The sequence below is a fragment of the Labeo rohita genome, chromosome 9 (assembly GCF_022985175.1).
Source record: "Labeo rohita strain BAU-BD-2019 chromosome 9, IGBB_LRoh.1.0, whole genome shotgun sequence".
Lineage (NCBI taxonomy): Eukaryota > Metazoa > Chordata > Actinopteri > Cypriniformes > Cyprinidae > Labeo > Labeo rohita.
The window spans coordinates 819,533-831,392 of NC_066877.1; the positions used below are offsets into that span (position 1 = coordinate 819,533).

At 34.1% G+C, this 11,860-nt stretch overlaps 1 long non-coding RNA gene across 1 annotated transcript; it reads left to right on the top strand.

The window, feature by feature from the left end:
• The first annotated feature begins 7,127 nt into the window (after positions 1-7,127).
• On the top strand, positions 7,128-8,197 carry LOC127170775 (uncharacterized). The gene is made up of 3 exons (XR_007828403.1): positions 7,128-7,277; positions 7,376-7,419; positions 7,789-8,197. It is a non-coding gene; the product is annotated as an uncharacterized LOC127170775 (long non-coding RNA).
• Positions 8,198-11,860: the final 3,663 nt, after the last annotated feature.

Here is an 11,860-nt window from a genome sequence, read left to right on the forward strand (position 1 = left end):
CAAGCATGTCTTAGTTTCATGAGCTCAGATGCCTAAAAACAGTTTTGGCTTTCCTAGAAGGCTCAAACTGAGCGTTTTATGCACTGAGGCTCTAACTTAGCGTTTTATGCACTGAGACTCTAACTAAATTTGATATGAATAAAACTTCTAACACATCAAGAAGTGTCTTTCTGCATTGTAAATAACATTCCTTTCATGCATGTGAAACATTTTTAATGTGGGTCAGCTTTATTTATGAAACTGCATGAACTATCGTTTTTTTCTGCCACTACAGGGTCCACAGACGCTGTATTGTTTTCCCCTCTCATTTATTTATTTATTTATTTATTTTAAGCGCTACTTTACTCAACATTTAATTAGGAGATTTTATCCTTGTTTTTGAAACCAATGGTTTCCTCATTATCAGCGGGAATAAAACATACACACACTGTAAAATCCAACAGGTTATTTTACTTAGATATAATTAGTTAACTTTACTTAGTTGTTATACTTAGGTTTCATTAAGTTACAGCTTAGAGCAAATAAAACATTTTACTTGCTGTTTTGAGTGACACATATATAATTCAAATATTCAAGTAACCACAGTTAATACACCAGTGAGAGGCAGCAGTGCACTAAAATGTTGCTGATGTGCAACATAACAAGAGAAGAAGATAAAAAAAAAGAGTTTTTGAGGTGGGGCAATTCTTAGCCTTAGACTTTTTATTAATTTCCTCCACTTAATCTTTTTCTAGTTGCATTCAGTCATTTCCCAAATTCATCTTGAATGTTAAATTGTCAAAACAACTGAAAAATTTGAGAGAACGTCACATAAGCTGACTTTATAAATTGATGTTAATTTTCCTAAAATATTTTTTTGTTTGATCTCACCATTATAGTGGTTAGTGATCCCTTTGGTCATGAACTTGGAACTTCATTAAATTGTTTGTAATTACTTTTATATCAATGCATTAATGCATCACAAAATCAAGAGGAATCGTAAATAGATTGTTTAAAAAGGTAATCTAACTTTTAATTGAATAATTAGCTAGTGCACTTTTCATGTTGTTTAAAGATCTTTTACAATTTTATTGCGTTTCATAAGTACCTTGGGAAACTTTTCATTGGTCTGATATAATCCTGTAGCATTTAATAAATCAACCACACTTGAGTCACACACAGATTTTAACATTCAGTTATTTATTTAGCAATAACCATTTTGTGTTTTTTTTTGTAGTGCTACTACTGACATCAAACAGCAAATAAAAAAAACAACAGCAACAGTAAAACAATATAATTGCATAATTTATTCATGCCTCAATGCATTTTGAAAATCAGTGATTCTGAGTTACTCTTGATGTTCCTCAGATTCACTTTATTTGAAATCAAACAACTGTGACTTCATAATGCATTGATAAAAGAATAGCTATGAACATTTTTAATGAAGTTCATAACCAAAGGGATCACTAACCACTATAATGGTGAGATCAAACAAAAAATGTATTAGGAAAATGAACATCAATTTATAAAGTCAGCTTATGTGACGTTCTCTCAAATTTTTCAGTTGTTTTGACAATTTAACATTCAAGATGACTTTGGGAAATGACTGAATGCAACTAGATAAAGATTACTTTCAAAGTGGAGAAAATGAGTAAAAAGTCTAAGGCTAAAAATGGCCCCACTTCAAAAACTCTTTTTTTTTTTAATTTTTTAAAAAAAAAAATTTTTATTTTCTTCTTCTATTGTTATGTTGTACATCAGCAACACTTTAGTGCACCGCTGCCTCTCACTGGTGCATTAATTATTGGTTCCTTTGTGGTTACTTGAATATTTTAAGTAAGTGTCACTCAAAACAGCAAGTAAACTGTTTTATTTGCCTTGAAAGTAGCTGTAACTTAATGAAACCTAGTAAGTGTAACAGCTTAGGAAATATAACTAATTATATTTAAGTAAGATAAACTGTTGGATTTTACAGTACACTTGTGAAATTAGGCTTGGTAAATGGCCTAGCTAACTTAAGTACAAGCTAACTCTAGGTTATATCAGCTTAAGGGTAACTTAGCGTGGAGCACTGCATTATTGTGTGGGTCAAGGGTGATTTTATCTCAGTCATCATGACCTTATAGTCATATTCAAAATGAGAAAATGTGAACATTATGGGTCAGTGTACGTTTTGATCATTTGTTTTTCAATTTGAAATGAAATAAGCAGAAAGGAGAAATGGCTCATTTATTCATTTTTTCGTTTGTTCAGAAAAACAAAAAAATGAGATTTCTGCTCGATTTTTTGTTTTTTTTTGTTTCACTGGTAGAAAACAAATAAATGACTTAAAAATTCGTTTTCCACATGTGGGCGGTCACGAGACGCCCATTTCCGCCGACTGGTCAAGCAAATCTGGACCTGTGATGTTCCTCTGTTCCGTGTAACAAAATAATTGTCCTTTATTTATTTTTATTTAAATATTTTTTTCATTCTTTTTTATTTTCAATCTCTAGAACAAAATAATAAACATAATATTATATGCTAGTCCTATTTTATTAGTAAAATAATAATAATATAGGAAAAGCCATAAGAAAAATACACGTCCATAACAAGTATGATTATTCAAAGAATAAATTTAAGGCTTTAAAATGCTTTACAGCTTTTGTCCGTTGTTACCTCTTGTTTCTTTTAACGTGACCTATTTCTATTTTAAAATGAGTAAAAAAAATTCCAATAAAATTATAGTCCTTGACTGGGCCTTCTTCTGCATGCAACCTAACGCATTTTACAGAAATACTTATTTCATAATATTAATCAATATATTAATCTGCACCCAGCCTGTTTTATTTTGCTGTATGGATTTAAATTTGAGTGGTGAAGCTTGCGCTACCCACTGACAGCGCAAAAGCAACTTTCCATATGCTCAGTTTTGGACAAGCGATGGTCAGTGCAAATACTGTAATGCAAATCGGCTGAAGGTACCAATGATAATTTTTACTGTACTGTATCAAAGCCATGGGCATGTTTCATTTTGCCAGGATTTAAGTTATAAGTGTGCACAGCCTAGACCCTTAAGTAAAAATGTTGATAAATAGCTATAACGCTTAGGCTTTTAAAAAGTCGGTGTTTCACTGTTCGGCCATCCACCGATTGGTTACCTACTGGGTGGACCCAGGGAAAAAAATATTAGCGTTAAAAATGAACAATATTTAAATAAAAAACTGCCATTTTATGCTGTATTTCACACTGGATCACCAACTAAGCACAGTTTGTAATCTACAGTAAAAAAAAATCTTTCTTGAACATAAACTTTTATTAACAAAAACGATTAAGACGGATGACATGAAACAGGCCTATATCCTATAACCTAATAAATTAAAGTTTTTGGATTTTCCACTTTAAAACGAACACACAGTTTATGGCTCATTTCTATTTTAATGTACAACAAAAAACGAACAATGACAAACTCACTTATATTAAACAATAGGCTATACAAATTTTTATTAACAAAAGTTCTCTTGCGCTTCTGCCGCCGCTTCTGTCTATCATCTCACTGGCCCGCTCGTCTCGTCCGCTGTTGCTCGTGCTGTATGAAGCGGACGTTTGTCTGCTGTCCATCTGAACTACACTTAAAAAATGATTTGTTGGGCTTACTTAAAAAAGACTGTCAAGTGGTTCCATGCAACTATATTGAGCAATTTGTACAAGTAACAATTTAGTTGTCTGAACAAAAAAAATTCAAGCCTGGTTTCACCCAGTGGTTAACCTATTAGTTTCACGATTTTTATAATAACTGTATGCACTAATCTTATGCACTAAACCTTAAAATCTACAGCATCACTTTGACACAGAGTACAAAACTCACCTATGTCTCCCAGCATGCAGCTGTTGGATATCACCACTGTTGAGATTCATATGCTGATTCTTGATGTTTGTGTGTGTCTAAGTAATGCTGGAGATTATAAGGTAGTAATACTAATAGTTCATATAGCTTTCGTACGTTTCAAATGACAGGAAAAGATCAGTGAATCAGGCCACTGGATATTATTTTTTTTTAGCTATAACAAACGTGCTCTACAAACACAATTACAGCAACGGAAAAAAATAATCAAGGGTCAAGAGCCCAACTAAAGTAAACCCTGAACGCCATGATGGTAAGGTCAAATGAATTGTTTTTAAATAAAACATCTAAACCTCTGTTAAATTTGCAACCTGCATGTGTTGGTGTAATGAAAATTATTGAACAGCTTTACTGTTTTCATGCCTTTTAGGACTTTGTGAATGCTGAAAGAGACCTAATACACTCATTGGAATTTGCATCATCATGATTTGTATTTACTTGAAGAAATTTTGTCAGCTTTACTTGATTTTTTTTGTTCAAACAACTAAATTGTTACTTGTACAAATTACTCAATATAGTTGCGTGGAACCACTTGACAGTCTTTTTAAGTAAGTCCAACAAATCATTTTTTTTGAGTGTACATTGATATTATTTCTATAAAAATGCAAAATGATGGTGGTGTGGTGGGCAAGTAATTCAATTGGTGGATAGCCGAACACCGTAAAACACCGACTTTTCACAAGCCTAAGCGTTATCTAGCTAGTTATCAACATTTTACTTAAGCAGCTGTGCACACTTATAACTTATAACAAAATGAAACTTTCCTGTGGCTATGATATAACTTCTGATTCTGAAATGACATGAAATAACTTGGCCTAACATTACTACACATAACATCGCCTTTAAATCTGGGATGAGGAAGCCCCAGACGTGTGTTAGCATACAGAAAATAAGAAAAACACTATTTTTTAAATTAATTTACCTTAAGTATTTATAAGAAATTTGGAATCTCTCACTAGGGGTACACTTTTTAAACCTTATTTTAACATAACTACTCGACACTACATAATTAACTTTTTTGTTCTCCTTCTAGATCCTGTCAAATAAGTCACCTGTCCAAATCTAGTCCAAACCTGTCCGAATCTGTCCGAACCCAAAGGTACTTTTACTTTTAAGCAACACCCCCAAAACACATGAACGCGCTCTGTGTAACTACTTCTTGTGCACCAACCTTATCAAACTTCTTCCTCATGTCTCATTCACATGTATGAAAACACCGAACATTATTAACAAATTCCCTCTGAAACTAAATAAATAAATAAACACTGCAACCATGTAGTCACTTTAATCTCTTCAGGTCCCTAACGTTAGTTCACTGCTGGTTCAGCAACATATGTCAATCCCTCGGAGATGTGTCAAACTTGTATGGACTCACTTGTATTCTACAGACACACACTCCCAATGGTTGCTGCCAATGTTAATATGCTGGAACAGGCCACTGCTTATTACAGACCTTCGACGAGGCTAAATTTCAGAATTAACAATATTAGGATAATTTTAATATTTATGTCTTGCTATACAACACTATTATTTACCCACCCCTTGCATTCCCTGTACAAGTCAGCAAATGATCAGCACTTGTTAAAACGAACTGGGATTATCACAAACAGTAAGGACATAAGCAAGAAAACAAACACATTGGGTTAATGAATCAACATTATTTTCAGTCGCAATAAAAATGCAAGTACTTTTTACCTATTAGTACATGTACTGCTGCACTTTTGTGATGTTGATGTATTTAAAATAATGTGTTTAACTTTATTGTGTATATGAGTAATTTTCTTTCTCCAAAACCACTGCTGTCTTGACATTGACATGGTCAGCCATGGGCACACTTGATCTCAGTTGCAAAAAGAGAAAGTCAGGTATGTTAAATGTTTGTAGGGTAATTATTGGTGGTTCTGGTAACTATATTACCATAGCTCATTAGTTAAGAAGATTCTCTCAAGGAATTGAATTAATTAAATTGAATTTAAAGGAGACATATTATGCTAATTTCCAGTTCTATTTTTTATTCTGATACTCCACTAAAGTAATTTTTCATGATCCACAGTTACAAAAATCCTTATTTATCTTAAACTGGGCCTTTTTGCAGGCACATCGTATGTCAGAAACAAGTCGTTTTAAATGGAACTATGGTTACTATTCTAATGTACATTATATGCAGGTTCTAATTCTAATAAGCCTGCAATGTTATGTAAATTATGGAGCCAAATATAAACAGTGTGTATGCACACACATTTACTATAAGAGAGAGGATGGCTTTTTCTGATATTTTGGGGGTCTGTATAGACGCACCCACCAGGGACACATACAGTCATGGACCAAAATATTGGCACCCCTGCATTTGTCAGAAAATAAATGCACTACTTCTCCCAGAAACTTGTTGTAATTATAAATTGTTTGCATTGGAACATCACAAAAAGCCAAACTCAGACACACAGATCTCAAAAAATGTACTGGACAAAATTGACGTCCTCAACTTTATTTGGTAGCACATCCTTTGGAAAAAATAACTGAAATCAATCACTTCCTGTAACCATCAGTAGGTTTCTTACAGCTCTCTACTGGAATTTTGGACCACTCTTCTTTTGCTAACTCCTCCAGGTCTTTCAGATTTAAAGGGTTTCTTCTCCCAACTGCTGTTTTGAGATTTCTAGACAGGTGTTCTATGGGATTTTGATCTGGACTCATTTCTGGCCACTTAAACCTTCCAGTGCATTGTGTTCAACCATTTTTTGGTAGCAAATTCTGTAGCGAATTCTGCATGTAGTGTTCCCCTACATCATCCAGGGATATTAGATACAGTGCCATGGGGTGGAAATGACATGGAAACAGAAACATTAATTTGGTTGGAGAAGGACTTGTAGCTTTGAGACTGTTCATGCTTTTCCACATTTTTTTTCTCAAATCTTCAGACAATATTTCACTCCTCTTTCTTTTCTGCATGCTCAGTTTTTATATTTTAACTAGTTGCGAGTGTGATTTCTATATTGCCAGTACCTATGCATTGCTACAGGTAGTTTAATTACAAACTAAAGTAGCATCACATGCTTGAAATATAATTATTTCTGAAGATTCTGAAAAGCTGCCAATAATTTTGTCCAATCCATTTTTGGAGTTCTGTACAGAATGTCAGATTTGGTTTTTAACTCTGCTTTTTTGTGTTATTCCAATGCAAACAATTTGTAATGGAAATCTGAAAAAAGAAGTGCATTTATTATCTGACAGAAATGCAGGGATACCAATATTTTTGTCCATGACCAAACCAGTCATGTTAAAAACACACACACATTACAAAGTGCATTTTGTCCTTTTTTTTAAAAAATGTTTTTTCCCCTGTGTATATATGACACTTCTTCTATCCCACAGAGGGACCAAGGCATATGCCTAAGAGAAAAAAAGCCACAAAAGAGTAAGTGCATGTAAATGCAATAATCGTTGCCTCTATCAATGTGTTCACATTGCTATTTTTATTTATTTTTTTAATTTAATTCTTTATTTTCTTGATAGGGCAAAGCAGAAATATTGGTTGACTGGGAGCCCTGTCCAATATAGTACGTATTCTTCTGTTTTTCCGCTTTGTCAGTTAATACAGGCATTATTAATTTACTTTATATTTTTTTAGTCAGAGGTTTTATTTTTTTTATAGGGCAAATTTATTATAGTTATATTAGTTATATTTTTTTTTTCCATATCGGTTAATACAGGCATTTTAATTTTTTTATATTTTTTTTTTTTACAACAATTTCTTATTAATCTGCTTTGTCAAAAATGATGGTGGTCCTTCACAGATGGAAAATGAAACTGTTATGCTTCTAAAACATGTTCTATAATGATGTGTGCTTCACAATTGTTAAATGTTTATTTATTGGAAACACCCTAATGGGTAATAAAATAAACAAAAAGTACCCTTCTGTTTTTAGTGGCAAGGAGTGGGCCCATTCCTGGCAGCCAAAGGATTCTCTTCAGATTAATGAGAAGAAATAAAATGTAGAATTTAAACTACATTTTGGTTTCTGCCTGTTTATTACATTGTTGCCTGTTTATTACAAGGTGTAAATCCCCAATAAATCTGACACATAGAGTGTAGTCTCAAGTAGGATTAAAAAGAAATGTACTTAATCCAACTCAATTTCATTTTCAGATGTTATTTGGAAACTTGTTTTATAATTCATGTTTATACATTGCACTGTATGTTGTTTTATTACAGTTGACATACAACTTGATTTCATGTTCTGTTGTCTCTGCTTTTCAAGTTAACATCACAGACCACTGTTAAGACATGCAAAAAAAAATGTTTAAAGCTGTGCCACTCTCTGCTGCTGACAGTTGTCATTTCAGGCAAAATCTTCAGATCTTCCACCCCATTCACCTCCAGTCCTCATCGTGTTCAGCTCACAGGGGTCCTTTCCACTGTGCTCATTAGGAGCTGAGCTCCACATTCATTCAAATCTCAGCATTGCTATTCACCCCTTCACCACCACCAATGTCTAGACTCCATGGGAATATTCCTTTTCATATCATGCATTTCTCTTCTATTTTTCAAATACTGACGTCTCCATGTGGTCTAAATGCCAGACTATATAGTTTTAACTTATGCACCTTGCCAAGTTTGTTTGATCGCTTTTTAAGTCTGTCAATAATTAAGCAATAAATATTTTCACTTGTATTTTTGAGAAAGACCACAAATACACTATAACATCTGCAAAATATTTATATATAATATACTTTTCCTTACATATTAATAATAATAAAAATGACAGTGATACGGTTGAGCAAAAAAAGTAGACATTGAACATACCAACACTGAGCATATTTATTTAACTTTACATCACATTGATTTACTAGTTGTTTTAAGTGGATTATTTTGAAATGACAATTTGGAGTGGCATATAAATTAATTATAAAGATAATTATCTGGATCGCCATGGTTAAAGCTACTAGAATTGATTTAACAGTTTTTGTCACTAGACAGCTATTGATTTATTGTGAAGGTATGGGGAGCAGGCTACACACATTTTAAAAGTCTTTATTATTTGGGTATTGTTTGGCTTAGTTATTGCTCCTAATGCTTGCATATTTATAAGTGCAGGGGCAATTTATTAAATTTTGAGGGGGCTAAACAAACATATTCAGGCCATAATTACAAAAAATAAATAAATAAATCGAAATAATTTCTGCAGTATACAATGGAGACGGTCCTTACTTTCTTCTACAATAACAGTTAAATATCCCCGATGAAGTGACATCCTCAAGATTTTTTTCATCTTGATTGTCTAAATGCATTATAATGTATGTTTCAGCTGTAGGACATTGTCTACATGTCTAATCTGTTTCAGTATGGAAAGGTCTGTAAGCCATTACAAACTACAAGACACCATCCCCCAGCACTGAGGTGAATCAAGACTTGCTGAAGACCTGAATAGTTTTATTTAGGTTGGAAAAAGAACATATTTTTTCAAAACCCTTACACCTCCAGCAACCCCCTCTCCCCCTTCTGCTCTTTCAGTGACCGAGGTGCACCAGGTCCTCAGAAAGAGCAAAAGAAAGGCACCAGGCCCAGACTACAGCCTGTCTGAAAACCTGGTGATCAGCTGCCACCATCTTCTCACAGATATTTAACAGATCCCTGGAGCTGAGTGAAGTCCCATCCTGCTTCAAACACTCCACCATTATCCCCATCCCAAAGAAACCCAAAATTACTGGACTACAGACCTGTTGCTTTAACATCTGTGGTCATGAAGTTGTTTGAAAAACGGTTTTGGCCTATCTGAAGAACATCACCGGACCCTTACTGGACCCCCTGCAGTTTGCTTACCGAGCAAACAGGTTAGTGGATGATGCAGTAAACATGGGACTGCACTTCATCCTGCAACATCTAGACAAAACAGGGAATTATTGAGGATCTTGACTTCAGTTCGGCCTTCAACGCCATAAAAACACTTCCAGTCCAAACTAGCCCAGCTCTCTGTCCCTAGCTCTATCTGTCAATGGATCACCAGCTTTCTGACAGATAGGCAACAGCTGGTGAGACTGGGGAAATGTACATCCCACCAGCACAGGTGGTGTGCTTCATTTGTCTATTGTTTGTGTCTTTTCATAATATTTATTCGGAAGAACTTCAAATATGGACGCTGATTTATATGCTTAGTAATAAGTTCAATGACGCATCTCTATTGGGAATTGTAGTTTTTAAATACATTGGTATATTCCCCATAATTAGAAGATGGCAGTATTAAACTGCAAGTACTTCTAGGGGTTTTAGAGGGTGGGAAAGACACTGGTGTTATCCGATTTTAAAAGTATAATTGTTAAATGGGGAAAAAATGCTTTTTGGCTATTTTTGACAGCGCCCCCAGTTGGTGCCCAATAGTGACTATGCTCACATGATAGCTGGGGCCCAGAGCTCACTATAACAGTTGGTCCCATATCTGTAGACCTTCTTGTTGCTGGATTATAAACCTTCAAACATGGTCCGAGGTTGAGGTTCAAAGGTCAGAATTTAGAAAGCAGGAGCCATGTAGAATCTTCATACTGACATATGTTACTCTCCGGGTTGAGACCTTTCCAATTATGTATTTGGTTTAGCTCTACAACAAAGTTTTAATGTTCTCATTTCATTTACACAAGCTGTCCCAGACCTGGTTTCAGAGAGCACTTTGAAGTCCCAGTATATAAAAATAAGTCTTTTGTTTGTTTATTTGTTTGTTTTTCCATTTAATGTCAAAATAGTGGCCAAAATGGGTCACCTTCAGAGTTTATACAACGACAGAAAGAGTTTTATTAGCCAATGTATTTGGTTTAGTCCTACGATAATGTTTTAATAGACATGACTTTGCCCAGGCATACCTTCACAGAACCCTTTGTCAAATTACTCAGGGTAAAACTGACATGGCCAAACTTTTAACCTTATTTTCATGATGGTATGAGGGATCTATGTGTTCAGCCTCAACCCAAGTACTTCAGGTCTTCCCACACCCCTGTAGTAATGCACTTTTAATTCAAAAAGGTGATTAATTTTGCTCACTATTTCTGCTCGTGAGTTCATAGTTCATTTAGCTGACTAGTTCATTAAAAGGATAAACCCCTAGAGATGACCGTGTATTTTTCATGGGGGTCCTTAAAATATGCAGAAACAACTGTAGATAAAGCAAAACAGACAAAATACAAATACACTCACATACACAGACAGAAACTCTCTCAGGTCTAGCCACTCCTCACCACACTAACTTGTTCCCCTAAAAATACCAATAAAATACTAATAAATACTAATAAAAAAGCTTTGCAAGCATTAACATGCATATACACCTTATTACACACATTACTCAAGTTTAATTACACGCAAGACCAGGTCGTTTGAAAATAAGCAAAAAGACATGCCATAAAGTTATGAATTAATAAGGCAGTGTGATGTCAAATGAAACAAGATTCCACACATAAATATGCTTAATTTATATCTCTTTTCTTTTTCCTCCAGCTATTACCTTGTATAAACCTATTACATTTTTATTTTTACAATGTAAGGAAAAGTCAAGTCACCTTCATTTATACATTGCTTTTAACAATAGTTTGTCTCAAAGCAGTTTTACAGTATTAAATAGGAAAATAGTGTGTCAGTAATGCAAAAGGACAATAGTAAACACTCAATTTTCAGTCATAGTCAGTTTATTGATTCAGTGATGTCAGTTCAGTTCAAATAGTACTGTATCTGTAAAATCAAGTTGACGATAACACTGGAAATAAATTGAAAACAATGTGCTCATCTTTGGAAATACTTTATTTCTTGCCATTCACAACAATACCAGTGAAAATACATCACATTATGTGTATGCATATTGGTTAAACAAGCCATAAGGCTGTATTTAATAACACTGGACCATGTGGCTGGACCAAGTTATTTGTCAACTGCAATAACATACAACAAAGTAAAAAACTTATTTTTTCAATTATATCTAATCCATTATTCAAGTACTTAATATAAGTGTAATGTACAAT